The following is a 14,681-nucleotide window of genomic DNA, read 5'->3' on the forward strand; positions in this document are numbered from 1 at the left end:
AATATCTTTGCTTTATAAGCTCATATTTTATGTTTTGGGTTTTTTAAAACAAGGCATACCTGCACTGACAAACGTAAGTGTTATTTTATGCTTCTGATGATCCTCTATTTAAAACACAGATAATTAAGATTTGATTTTACCAGTTTTGTTTCCTGGATTAAAATTTCCAAAAGTTCTTTGTAAGTCGGCTACAAGAATGCCAAAATGGAAACAATAAAAAAGCAGGGTTTATAATCCTAATATAAAGTAAAAGCTAGGCCAAAAGGCAACATTCAAGAAAACTAAATGCACTATGCAATGCTGAAAGCCAGAGTTCACAAAGAAGATAGGATAGTTATAAATACCTATATCCCAAATAACGCATAAAGTTCTAATGCAGATCAAGAACTATTGATGACATAAGGAAAACAGATGGAAACGCACTTTCAGTACAAAATAAAAGGAAAAAATATAAATAAGAACATAAAAGATTGAAACAATAATTGGATATGTCTTTAAATATATATAATACTATCCTTGAAATAAAAAATAAATTCTCTTAGAGTACACATGAAAAATTCACCAAAATTGTTAATATATTATTTGACAAAGAAAACATCATACAGTTACATAAAGTAAAAATGTTACAAACAACACACACTGATCAGAATGCAATAAAATTAGAATTGATAAATACAATTAAAAATGTAAAAAGGCTTCCAACCTGGAAAATGTTTACTTTGTTAAACAACTCATAGAAAAAAATTGAAGAAAATGGAAATTACCAAACTTCTGAATAATATTAAAAATGAAAATACTACATGTCAGAGAGTCTGGTGGATATACAAGGCAGTGATCAAAAGAAAATTCATAGCCTTGAATATCTATATTAATTAAAATAAAAGAATAAAAATAAATGAAATTTACAATTCAGAACTAGAAGCAAGCACTAAAAATGGAGATAAAAATAAAAGTAGAAATTAAAGATGCAGAGAATTAGGGGAAAAGGGATTAAAATTTAAAATCAGAGTTTTGGTTCTTTAGTTGTTCAGTGGCTAAGTCATGTCCAAGTCTTTGTGACCCCATGGACTGCATCATGCCAGGCTCCCCTGTCCTCCACTCTCTCCTGGAGTTTGCTCGGATTCATGTCCATTGAGTCAGTGATGCTTTCTATCATCCTCTGTTGTCTTCTCCTTCTGCCTTCAATCTTTCCCAGCATCAGGGTCTTTTCCAATGAGCAGGCTTTATGCATCAGGTGGTCAAAGTACTGGAGCCACAGCTTCAGCATCAGTCCTTTCAATTCAGGGTTGATTTCCTTAAAGATGGACTGGTTTGATCTCCTTGCAGTCCAAGGGACTCTCAAGACTCTCCTCCAGCACCACAGTTTGAAAGCATCAAATCTTCTATCCTCAACCTTCTTTATGGTCCAACGCTCACATTTGTACATGACTATTGGATGGCATCACCGACTCAATGGACATGAGTTTGAGTAAACTCAGGGAATTGGTGATGGACAGGGAGGCCCGGCATGCTGCAGTCCATGGGTGTTGCAGTCCATGGGACACGACTGAGCGACTGAACTGAACTGACTGGAAAAAACCATAGCTTTGGCTATCTGGACCTTTGTCGCCAAGGTAATGTCTCTGCTTTTTAATACACTGTCCAGGTTTATCACAGCTTTTCCTCCAAGGAGCAAGTGTCTTTTAATTTCATGGCTGCAGTCACCATCTGCAGTGATTTTGGAGCTCAAGAAAATAAAGTCTGTCACTGCTTCCACTTTTCCCCCTTCTATTTGCCATGAAGTAATGAGACAAGATACCATGATCTTAGTTTTTTGAGTGTTGATTTTCAAGCCAACTTTTTCACTCTCCTCTTTCACCCTCAGCAAGAGGCTCTCTGCTGCTGCTGCTGCTAAGTTGCTTCAGTCAAGTCCGACTCTGTGCGACGCCATAGACGGCAGCCCACCAAGCTCCACTGTCACCAGGATTCTCAAGGCAAGAACACTGGAGTGGGTTGCCATTTCCTTCTCTAATGCATGAAAGTGAAAAGTGAAAGTGAAGTTGTTCAGTCGTGTCTGACTCTTCGTTACCCCATGGGCTGCAGCTTACCAGGCTGCTCCATCCACAGGATTTTCCAGGCAAGGGTACTGGAGTGGGTTGCCATTGTCTTCTCCAAAAGAGGCTCTCTAGCTCCTTTCAGATACAGCAATCTTGATTCCAGCTTGTGATTTATCCAGCCCAGCATTTCACCTGATTGACAAATTAGACAAATCAAAGAATTGTATGAGTTATTTATATTGTATAAAAATAGATTTTCAATGAAAATCTATTGAATTGTATGAGTTCTTTACATATTTTGGATATTAATCTCTTATCAGATATATGATTTGAAAATATTTTCTCCTATACCAGAGATTGCCTTTTCATTTTGTCATGGTTTTCTTTGCTCTGCAGAAACTTTTCAGTTTGATGTGATCCCACTCCAGTACGCTTGCCTGGAAAATCCCATGGACAGAGGAGCCTGGTAGGCTGCAGTCCATGGGGTCGCGAAGAGTTGGACACGACTGAGCGACTTCACTTTCACTTTTCTCTTTCATGCATTGGAAAAGGAATGGCAACCCACTCCAGTGTTCTTGCCTGGAGAATCCTGGAGACAGGGGAGCCTGGTGGGCTGCCATCTCTGGGGTCACACAGAGTTGGACACTATTGAAGCGACTTAGCAGCAGCAGCAGCAGCAGCACTTATTTATTTTTGCTTTTGGTGTTTTTGCTTCCAGTGGTAAATCCATAAAAATCACCACCAAAAAAGATGTCAACAAGCTTACCCTCTATATTTTATTCTAGGCTTTTTATGGCTTCAGATCTTTGATCCATTTTGAGTTGATTTTTGTATATGGTATAAGATAGGGATCCAGTCTTTATTCTTTTGCATGTGGCTGTCCAGTTTCCCAAGTACTATTACTTGAAGAGACTATCTTTTCTCTATTTTTGTACTTGCTACTGTTGTCAAAAATTACGTGTGGGTTTATGTCTGGGGTCTCTGTTCTGTTCCATGGATCTATGATTGCTATAAGTTTGAAACCCTTTATTAAAATTTTCAGTTTAATTATTATATTCAGCTCTGTAATATCCATTTGGTATTTTCTTACACTTTCTATCCCTGTCGAAATTCTCAGTTTATTTATGCATTCTTCTGCTCTCAGTGAACATTTTTAAGATCACTATTTTTAATTCTTTATCAAGGAAATTAATTATCTTCATATCATGAAGGTCTGTCTCTGGAGTTTTATCTTATTCTTTAGTTTGGAACATATTCCTCTGTTTCTTCATTTTCCTAGGCTGTCTGTGTTGGTTTCTATTCATTAGGTAAAATAGCCACCTCTCCATCTTGATGCAGTGGTCTTATCTAGGAGATGAAAATTATAGCCCAGTCCTAGCTCATTTGTCTGTCAAATCTTTTGTTACTATCCAAGTTGCCTTCTTTGTTCTTAGGATTTCCAGAAATCGAAGCTGTGCCAAGACCTGTCAGTGTCCCAAAGAAAGGATCTCCATCAGCATCTAGATGCAGGCTGATGGGAAGCCAAACACTTAGGCAGCAGCTTTTAAAGAAAGACCGGGAGCTGGGCATTTTGTCTGCCCGCTCTGCAGTGAGCCTTGGGGCGATAGCCAGTTAGGAACTCTCTGTTTCCTATAGTCCTGTGGGATCCATGACCACAAGCCCTACTGGCTACCAGATGTGGACTATCAGGACTTCATCCTCTGAACTGCAACCACAAAAGCTAGGGTACCAGACATGTGCACAAGCTCCTTCCAAGGAGACACCAGTGACCTGGGGCAGAGCAGAGGGAGAACATGGAGACAGTGCCCACCAGCTTCCCAGGGCACAGGGGACAATCACAGTCATTTATAAGACACAACTAAATGACTAACACATACACACACACACAGAGTAAAATTTACAAACAAATCTGGACCTCATCTTGGTAGGTTTGTTTTTGTGGTGGTAAAATGTATGAATTCTTAAACTATTTTATATGCATTGAAGGGATAAGCAAATGAGCAAATGTGTTGATGTTGAGAGAAGCCAGAGTTCTCACTGCACAAGAAGAGATAGGCAAGTATGGAAAGAAGAAAGGCAAGTAAAGAACTTGTGAATTTGGATTAAAATCAGAGATATCAGCATGAGCTCATGGTTTCTAATACACAAATACACACAAGTTTAGCAAGAGCTCCTTGCAGAAATACTGATGTACGTCTGGGGCAGGAAAAGTTTAAGATCAGCCTTAAACAACTTTTTTACATCAGAAATTAAGAAAGCACTCCAAAAAATGATGGAAGCATGTCCAAAAAAAAAAAAAAAAAACAACCCACAAGAGCCAGCTCAAAGGGCCTGACCAAATCTGGGTCAATTTGAGGATGAAAATAATTACAATAAGAATCACAATCTATTGAATAAAATAGGGATTCATGAATACTAGATAACAATGGTAATGATAGGTGACACATACATACCTATATAATTATATAAACTTTTATAATGTATCTTATTTCAATATTAATTTCTTTGGTTGTCAATAGCAATGGGTTTCAGCTCCCTCTATTTCTCCTTTGAAATATCAGCCCATTTCTTTTCCCCTTATTTTGATCATCATAGTATACCTATGATGGCAAAACTTCATATTTTGCAACTAAATTTGCAACTTGTCATTTTCCTAATTTGTCATTTTCCTTTTAACAAAACTTTATCATATGAATTGTAACTATTTTTTCTAATTTGTCATTTTTCTTTTAATAAACAGGAATATTTTGTCTTTAAAAACTCCTTCTGACAGTACATGCATGTTATGAAAAATACTTCTTGTGTTATATTCCTTAATTCTCCTTCATAAAAATAAAATAAAACATCCCATTAAATCCCTAGAAGGCACTGCTAATGCTGAAATGGAAGAGGAAAGGAAAGAGACAGAAAAGAGGGAGCCAAACTGTGAGGGTTAATGAAAGAGGAGTCGTATTCCCTCTGTTGTGCCTTAAACCATTCAATTGCAATAAGGAAGGACATCAGAAGAGAAAAATGTGATCCCCTTCCACAGAGAAATTAATTACTTTCTTAGATTTGAAACCTTTCCAATGAAAAATTTCCTGTTGCCCAGAAGCACCTTTCTAATTAATGATCTTTAGTTTCTCAGGTAAGCTCACGCTGCACAAATCCCTTCTCAGCTTATAAGGGAAGAGGCATTTAAGGCCTGAACTGCAGGAAGAAAGGACAGGAAAGTTACACAGAGGAAATGAACTGAGCCAGACACCCCATTCTTAACGCTTGGAGCCAACGATAGGCTACAAAGATCTTTGCCCCCTGGCTCAGTGGAGAGGAGTGTGTGCTGACTCAAGGCTCTGGCGCATTCTTGAAAAATCACTGCACAGTTAACTTCTAAATTACTGAGAACAATTGTAGAGATCAATAGAAAACATCAACCTCTAAAGACATTTCTTACAGCATAATCTGAAGAAGTAGAATACAGGAAGCAGTGAGCCAAAGAAAATCAGGTCTTAGCACTAATTAGAAAATTTTCTAAGCTTTCTCTCTCAAGAAAATCAGTTCGTCGGTCAAAGGACCAATTTGAAACACGGCTTACAAATTTTCATTTGGGCTGAAAAAAATTACAGCCGGATATTTGAACCAATGTTCTAAATAAAATTGTGAGACTAATTACTTACTGTTAATAAAATTGTAACAGAAAATTGATTATTCACTAGTAGTTAAAATCTGTTTTCCACAAGTCAGAATGAAGACAGCCTATGAAGCAAAAAAAAATAAAACCTCACTAGAGTATCTCGTTTAATGAGAGGGGAAAAAGGAGCTTAATACTGGGTCCCCAGAAACATAACTTCCCCTTTAAACTATGATTTTATAACATTTACTTCCAACAATTTAATAAATGCTCACCTTGTGACTAGCTATTAATCCCAACTAGCACGGCCGTCTTTTTTCTTTTACTGTGTAGCTTGATCTTGTTTGACCTAGAGTACAGATGCCCCAGAGCACTATAACACATATGCAAATCTGTGTGGGTGTTTTGGGGGGCACATTGCTTCTCGAGCAAATAGTTTAGAGGCTTATTCTGCTCTTCCCATGGATGAAAATCCCTACCTAACCTCCACTCAAATCTGCCCATCTCATTTGATTTTTGTATGAGTGGTCCAACTGTTAACACTGATGTGAACTGTGCCCTGAAAATACACCTGCCTAAAGCTACTCTTCTTTTAAATAAAAATTAGAAAATAAATTTTCCTTGAGCAGAACAATTGGTCCATGCTCTCACTTCACTCAAAGGGTTACTGGCTTATAGAAATAAGCAGCCAGGGTGTTAGTTAGCCTGTCATCTTTCTTTAAAGGAAAATCACGCTTTCTGTCCTAGGTGATTGGTTTGACCAGTCCCCACCATCACTACCAATAGGTCTACCATCCTCCTCGTGTGCAGACTCAAAACGTGGTACAATTTCTATCTATTTCCTTTCATTTCATCCTTGCTGCATGTTAAGATTTTAATACTTGTTATAATAAAATATGTAAATACAAAAACAGAGTTTAAATGAATAAATAAGAATTGTTAAATATATACTGGGACAAACTAGATATCTGCAAGAGGACACAGTTGTATTCTAAAGTCATGTAAAGATTTTCCTGATAAACATTAGGCAGATTGGAATATTAACATATCCTAATTAAATATATTTGCCGTAGAAAGTTAGGAAAATACAGATATGCCTAAGAAAAATGAAAATCTCTCATAACTCCACTCCCTGAGATGATCACTGTTAACATTTGGCATATATCCTTTCTGATTTTTTCCATTCTTATATATGTTGCTTTTTCTTACAGTAGTAGGTCTCATACTGTATAGCCCGCTTTGTAATGTGTTTTCTATTATCAATAAACATACCTCTAAAACATCATTCTTTATGGATGGATTTTATGAATGCCCTAATTTAGTTATCCAAACCTTCAAGCTTTTCAGATGCTATACCTGGATCTATTTTTTGTATATAATTTTGACTCCATGACTGCTTTGTGATAGTTAATACATACTGACCAGGCTCAACTGAAAGCCTAGTATTTTATCAAAACATTAGCAATAATGTTTAGCCTTTAGAGGAAACTATGCAACATAATGTGAAATCCAGCTAAATTATTATTATTTTTTATTGAACTACAACATTTAGCTCCTCAGGCTCATCTGCTATCAATTAGGGTGATAAGCAGGCACTCAAAAGCTGGCTTTTCAATTATGTTTTCTACCTTTCAACCGAAATGTTCCTGTCATTGCAAATCATGTAGTAATTTTGTAAAGGCTTCATCGTAGCAACCAAGTGATAACTTTAAAATCAAGAATCTAAACCAATTAATTTCTAACATTAATTACTTCTTCTAAAACAAAAGGCACTTTAAAGTAAGTGACTGCAAATATACTTTTTATCCCACTAACCATCCTTATCTCTTTTTTCTCCAGCTCACAATTCTGTTGACAACTTATGCTCAGACTCAAATCATCATTCAAATCATAATTAAAGCATAATTCTGAGCTCTCTTTGTACATGCTAATTCCACAGCCACCAGATGTAAAAGCCACACAGAAATTCCTATAGAGTATTATTAGCTTGCAAGGAGCAGAATTAAGATGCATAAAAGTATCTTGTATAGCAAGTAAATATTTTGGTTTTAATTACATTATTACCTTGTTTTATGCCACTAATTACTACAATTTATTGTATAATTGACTCTCAGAAAAAAATGTTACCAAAGTTCTGCATAAACTGAAGATAGTCTATACTAATGATTTGGCCTAACTCCTCTGTTCCCTTAAAAATAAAATGTAAAATACTTTTATTGTAGATTTGACAAATCACTTCCCTATTTTCCCACTAATAAATAAAGTTTATCATATGCTACAGTTATTTGTTGATTTATTTCTCATAAATCACAGGGTAATAAAAAATTGTATTGTCAAGCTAGGGACAATACATTAAGCTGCCTTTAGTCCTTACAACCCATGCTAGAACTTGAAACTTAGTAGGTGCTCAATTAATTTTATTAAATTAATGAACTAATCATGTAATGCATTCATTTCACTCAACATAATAAAAGCATCATTGTTAAATACTAGCTAGTATCTATTTCAGCCTTTACAGATTAAAAGCCTGCAGCCTTAGAGCAAAAGACTGAACATTAGCAATAATAACAGTTTGCTGTAGATTGAAAACAAATGAACTCATTCTGGGACTGCTCAGTCATTCATAAGCCACTTGAGGGGCCTGCCCTCTTACAGTTTATGACCCCAGTCAAGTCTTTCTAGTGAAATAAAGCCTTGTGTTCACTCTGGGGCCATCCATTGTTCTCTCTATAATTTGTACCAAATTGTAAAGGTTATAAATACTTGTGGTGAAGCTGCCTTCACTCACACTTAGGTGCCATTTTTTTTTTTAATAACTACAAGACCAGGGACTAGCATTTACCTACTTCATAATAACCTAATCATACATACCTTTGAACTCAGGATGTTCTTCAAATGCCATGATTTATTATGTCCTTCTTGGTCACATAATAGTGAACCTCATCAAATTCAACTAGGCCAACTTCATTCTCTTAGGAGTAGTAGCTAGCAATAAAAAGTGAAGAGTCATTTCTTAAACAGAACTATATACACTTGAATTCTTTCCAGATTTAAAAAAACTAATAGATTATGTTGCAAGTGACAATAAAATGAGTGAAAATAAGCACAGTTAAATACAGAAATTTTCTCTGCCTACCACTTCTAAGCCTATTTTCTTTTGTTGCTGTGATTTTAATTTTTCTTGAACTAATGTGCCCTCTAATGGTTAAAATAAAGATATAATCAAAACCATAAAAGAAATGCCAACTTATTAACTGCCAGGAATATTTCTATTCAAAAAATACTTCTTTAACTTGAACCTATGCCTTCAAGATATATCTTTAATAAATACCTAGAACATGCATTTTATGTATTCTGTACAACAGATAATGCAAACGAGGAACAGCAAACAGATCCTGTCAAATAGATTTAAATGTTACTTCCTACTTTTAAAAAGTATCAAATTTTTTTAATGATATCTATAATTAAGTCTTACATGTGATGAAGTTGAAATACAGACTGGGGTTATACCTATTCTAATATAACTTAAGCATTTAATTAAAAACAGCTATTACTCCAAAATAGATTATTTTGGTTCTTCCTTTATTTTTATTTTTCATGAAATGAAAGTCTTCCTCTAACCTCTAAAATATGTAAACATATGCACACACGAAAAAATTAAATACAGTTCTATTTGTTCACAGTTTACCTTCAGTGTTCATGCTCTCCTACTTTTGGTTCAGCTGTAGGAGCTAAGGAGAGTCAAGGAGAAATTGCTTGAATTATTTACCTTCGTTTACTAAATTCAGGAAACTTATTGCAGCTTTATAATACAATTTATTTTGAACAAGAATGTGGTCAAGACAGGAAAACATATATACATAAATTTTATTTAATTCTGTCTATCCAGAAGAATAGAATTGAAATCAAAGGCAAAAACAGAGACTACCATGTTTAAAGATTTTCTGCCTTGTTTAACCATTACTGTTAGTACTTTAGATAATTTGCTTCTTATAAAAATATGGTAGTATGCTCATAACATGGAATTTTCAAGTCCCTTCCAACTTGAAATGTATTTTAAAATTATTAATGTATATTTTTTAAAGGCAGCCTTTTTCTTGCCTCAGAGAGTAAAGACATTATTTTTCCCTATAATAAACATAAGGTAACTGTCATTGAGGTGAACTGACCTACCAAATACTGCACAAAAACAGTGACAGAAGCTAGACTAGAATTTAGAATTATTGGTGCAGATTGCTGATTTTGGCTGGTTCTTTGTGTGCATAACAGGAATGTGTTATTTTGTTAGAGAAAAATTACATCTTCCTGAATTATACTTCTGCTTTTAACTTTCAGCATAGTTTTATAGAGAACATTCTGTATTCAATACATGGTATATTAATTTTTCTTATTTTAAGTGAAGGAAAAACTACTGAAAGGGCTGCAGGTTGAGGGGCAGGAAACCTGGGTTCCAGTTCAGTTTGTACTCCTAAGTGAACTTCCATAGATATGAAAGATGCTGAGCCTTGACTGCTCACCTGATAAAGAAGATTGAATTAGATAAACTCTGATCTCCCTCCTAATTTAAAACTGGAGCTTCTTTTTTTAAATAGTAAGATAGAAAAATAGTATTTTTGCAAAATGGTCAAGTACAGTGAAAACATAAAAGAAAAAAGTTTGATTATCTTAGAAAAGCTAAATAGCATCCTGAATTTTAGATTACAGTTCAGTTCAGTGCAGTTACTCAGTCGTGTCCGACTCTTTGCGACCCCATGAATCGCAACACGCCAGGCCTCCCTGTCCATCACCAACTCCCGGAGTTCACTCAAACTCATGTCCATCGAGTCGGTGATGCCATCCAGCCATCTCATCCTCTGTCGTCCCCTTCTCCTCCTGCCCCCAATCCCTCCCAGCAGTAGAGTCTTTTCCAATGAGTCAACTCTTCGCATGAGGTGGCCAAAGGACTGGAGTTTCAGCTTTAGCATCATTCCTTCCAAAGAACACCCAGGGCTGATCTCCTTTAGAAGGGGCTGGTTGGATCTCCTTGCAGTCCAAGGGACTCTCAAGAGTCTTCTCCAACACCACAGTTCAAAAGCATCAATTACCAAATGCCTATTAAAGATCCACCTCCACAACCACGGATCCTAGACACATGAGAGGCAGAATAAGGTGATGATTAAGACATGAGACTCAGGAGGTAATGGAATTGGGTTTGAACCCCAGCTCTCTTAGCTACTAGTTTTATGACTTTGGACAAGTAAGTTAACCTTTCCAGATCTTAGTTTCCTCATCTGTCAAATCAGGAAAAGAGTGGCAACTTCATGGAGTTATTATGAGGATTCATCGTATTTTTATGAATTAAATGCTCAGAATACCAACCAGTACAAAATAAATGATCAAAAAAAAATGTTAGCACTTTTAGAATGGCCAATTTAACTTTTTCCCTCAGTCATAATGGCAGAACACTAAAAAGGCAATTGAGTTAATTTTAATGACTCAGCCATCTGGCAATCTTAATTTCTATTTTTGATTATCAAGGTGCTCATAAATTCTAGTTTCCCAGTTTATACATGTTGTCCTAGGGTATTATGAATAACAACCTCTTTTATTCTCAGTGTCTAGATTTGGACAAGAAAGTATGTAACCATCCTGATTATAAAACGGATTACTCAATTGTTCTCCTGCACAATGAGGAAAATAAATTAAATGGCCTCTGAGGTCACATAAAGCATAGGTTACAATATATTGGATATGAATGGAAAGAAATGTTTGGATGTTTTGTAAATAAAGTCTAAAATATAAAGAGCTATTAGCTGTTATCAAGATGGCATATTTGATAGCTTTGTTATATTTAAATAAAAAGTTTGAATTGTGTACGGAGGGCTACTTTTATTTTGCTTGTTCCAAATGCATGAAAAGCTCTCTGGAACTGGACCTCACTCTCATTCAGGTCTTCCTTTCTTCTTCCCCACCTGCTTTCACTGTTTTCTCCACTAGATGTGAGATGGGTTGAGGAGTGGGCAAGAAGAAAGAGCTTCTCCCCTCTCTTAAACTCAACCATTAAATTAAGCTTCCCCCTAAAACTGACCAGTCTCCAATCCTAGCCTGGTAAGCAATCACTCCTAAACAAATATTAACTGAACTTCTTAAATATAGGAAAGAAAGAATAGATTCATAAAGAGTCCTATGTCACTGCATGATATCTACAGAAAGATAATATCAAACCTGAGAAGTAATAACATCTTCATTTAGCACATTGTTAACGTTTTAAAGTATTTATCCAACAGCATGCCCATGCTGCACCTCCACTTTATCATGCTGTTGTTTTGTCACTAAGTCATGTCCAACTCTTTGTGACCCCATGGACTGTAGCCCACCAGGCTCCTCTGTCCATGGGATTCTCCAGGCAAGCATACTGGAGTGGGTTTCCATTTCCTTCTCCAGAGGATCTTCCCGACCCAGGGACTGAACCTATGTCTCCTGCTTAGCAGGAGGATTCTTTTTAATTTATTTATTTTTAATTGAAGGATAATTGCTTTAACGTTGTATTTGTTTCTGCCATACATCAACATGAATCAGCCATAGGTATACATATGCCCCTTCCCTCTTGAACCTCCCTCTCACCTCCCATTCCATCCCAAACCTCTAGGTTGTCACAAAGCTCCAGATTTGAGCTCCCTGAGTCATACAGCAAATTCCCACTGGCTATCTGTTCTACACATGGTAATATAGATACTTTCATGCTGCTCTCTCAGTTTGTCCCACTGTCTCCTTTCCTCACTGTGTCCACAAGTCTGTTCTTTGTCTATGTCTCTGTGGCTTTGGCAGGCAGATTCTTCACCACTGAGTCACCAGGTAAGCCCCCACCTTATTACATTTAATGTTAAAAGGAACACCATCTTAAACCACAAGTAGAATTTGAGTCCTCAGATAAAGCTAGACTCTAGTGCTCACACATTTACCAGATATAGTATTAAGAAAGATGCCTTCTCTGTTTAAAGATTTGTCTAAAAGAGGTCTTGTGTTAAACAGATTCTGGTCCTAATGAAGGCTGATGTTCTCAAAGGTATCTGCCCTAACAGAAATGCCAGTTAATGAGGATGGCAGCTTGAGAAATGATAGTTTCATGGCCCTGATTGTACCAACCAAAAAGGGGGATGATTAATAATACAATACTGTAAAGAGGGAAAAGAGGGTGAAAATGTACCTCTCACAATTCAAAAGGGAGATCAAGAATTACATGACCTAAAAATCTTGGAAGGTCAAATTTGGTAGGGGGAAACATTCATCTCAAGCTAATTTCAATGATCTGTTCCATTTGATTTTCCTATAAAGAAGTTTCAGCTAAAATATGGAAGCATCTTCTTCAATTCATGCCATAGAAAAGGAGGTTTATTTGAGTGTTTATTCTGTCATTTGATCAGTAACACCAATGCAGAAAGTGTAAGCGAATGTATTATTAGAGACAACAATATCTAAAGAGCAATATACTGATTCACAAAGTGAACTTCCCTATCATATTACCTCAAGTAACTTAACTGTTTTGATTGATTTCACTAAGAGTACTTCTGTTTTTCCTGGATGATCTGTGTTTATATAAAACCATTTGGAAGGAAGCAAATGCAGTTCTTGGCAGTGAGGTCCCAGTCCTGGTGCCCACTTCATCAGTCCCTGCTGGAAAGGAGTCTTTCTGTCCCTTAGACAGTTCTTTCTGTCTGCTTGCAGTCCTACACCCTGCTGGTCCTGAACAAAGGTATGTTACAATCTTAGATGCATTGAAAGGCTCCCAAAATAGTGCCCATCAAATCTAGTACTGATAAGCTCCCAGGTTTACAACTTTTCCTGTGCCTTGAAGGATTGATTCCAGAAGGCCCTTATTAAAATACAAATACTTACTGGAAGAACTAACATTTTATCATCCACTGTGATAGCAACACCAGCTTTGTAATTTCATAAGCTCCTTGTTAGAAAAGGCTTTGAAAAAATGAGATTAGTTTCCATTCATTCAAACATATATTGTCAGCCTACCACAGCGAGACTAATTGCTGGAAATCTCAAAATAAATAAAACAGTGTCACTACCCTCAGGGAGTTTACTGTCTGGTGGGGAAGATGAACATATACACAATCATTTTTATAAAGTATTGCATGATGAGTCTTAATAAGAAGTCATTTGATAATAAGGAACAGAAACTCAACTGGTCAAGTTAAATAAGAAGATATTAGCATAGATTTGAGTGTCTAAAAAGCAGCTGCAGCATCAAAAGGGACTCCAATAGGAATTGACAAGCCACCAAGAATCAAGACAAGTCCCCACTCATTCTCTATTTGTTTGCTCATCACTTACACATGCTTTTTCTTGCAGTTTGCCCATTTTCCTACCTTTCCTTAAAGATCATCTCTCTTGGCTTGCACATATGACCACATCAACCCTTGAGACCATAAGACCTTACTCATCCAACACCCACAGCCAACTAACTGACTCTCTCTTTCCATCCCCATTATCAATTCCTTAGAAAGAGAAACTGACCTAATCCTACACTAATCCAAGAATAGATTCTTGGCTTTTAAAAAATGTGGGAAATAATCTCCATCTCCAAACCAATAAGGTAATTTCAAGGTGAGTCTTGGAGGAAACGTAGGCATCTTCCACAGAAACAAAGGGAAAAATGCAATTCAAGCAAACAGATTGTCATGTTCAAAGGTATATGGATGAAGCAAAGCAGCCCATATATAGCCCCATGTGGTGGTATAAAGATCCACAGCGAGGAAGCTATTGATAATGCTGGGAAGATAGCCAGGGACCAGATAACAAAGTATCTTTGTATGCTCTGCCAAGGTATATGATTTTTATCCAATAGCTGAGGGAGGTGGGGTGTGAAAATTTTTACTGAAGGGGAGACTGAAGCAGACCTGTGCTTTAGGATGAAGACAAAAAACAAAAAAATCCTCTAACAGCAGGGTGAAGGGTGGACTATTAATACAAGAAGACCAGACTGAATGTACCACTCTGGAAGCCACTTTAGTAATTCAGACAAGAGACGGTGTAGTTTCAAA

General features: G+C 36.5%; 1 long non-coding RNA gene across 2 annotated transcripts in view; it reads right to left on the bottom strand.

Moving 5' to 3' along the window:
• Positions 1-553: 553 nt before the first annotated feature.
• The window catches only part of LOC138444799 (uncharacterized), a 43,449-nt gene continuing 29,321 nt past the window's right edge, over positions 554-14,681 (bottom strand). Inside the window, exons 2-4 of one of the 2 annotated variants that reach the window (XR_011258592.1) lie at positions 8,518-8,631; positions 5,693-5,771; positions 554-2,228 (exon numbers count right to left, since the gene is read on the bottom strand). This is a non-coding gene — a long non-coding RNA (uncharacterized lncRNA). The remainder of the gene's footprint in view (positions 2,229-5,692; positions 5,772-8,517; positions 8,632-14,681) is intronic. The other variant, XR_011258591.1, reaches the window with a different exon arrangement.

The sequence above is a fragment of the Ovis canadensis genome, chromosome 8 (assembly GCF_042477335.2).
Source record: "Ovis canadensis isolate MfBH-ARS-UI-01 breed Bighorn chromosome 8, ARS-UI_OviCan_v2, whole genome shotgun sequence".
Taxonomy (NCBI): domain Eukaryota; kingdom Metazoa; phylum Chordata; class Mammalia; order Artiodactyla; family Bovidae; genus Ovis; species Ovis canadensis.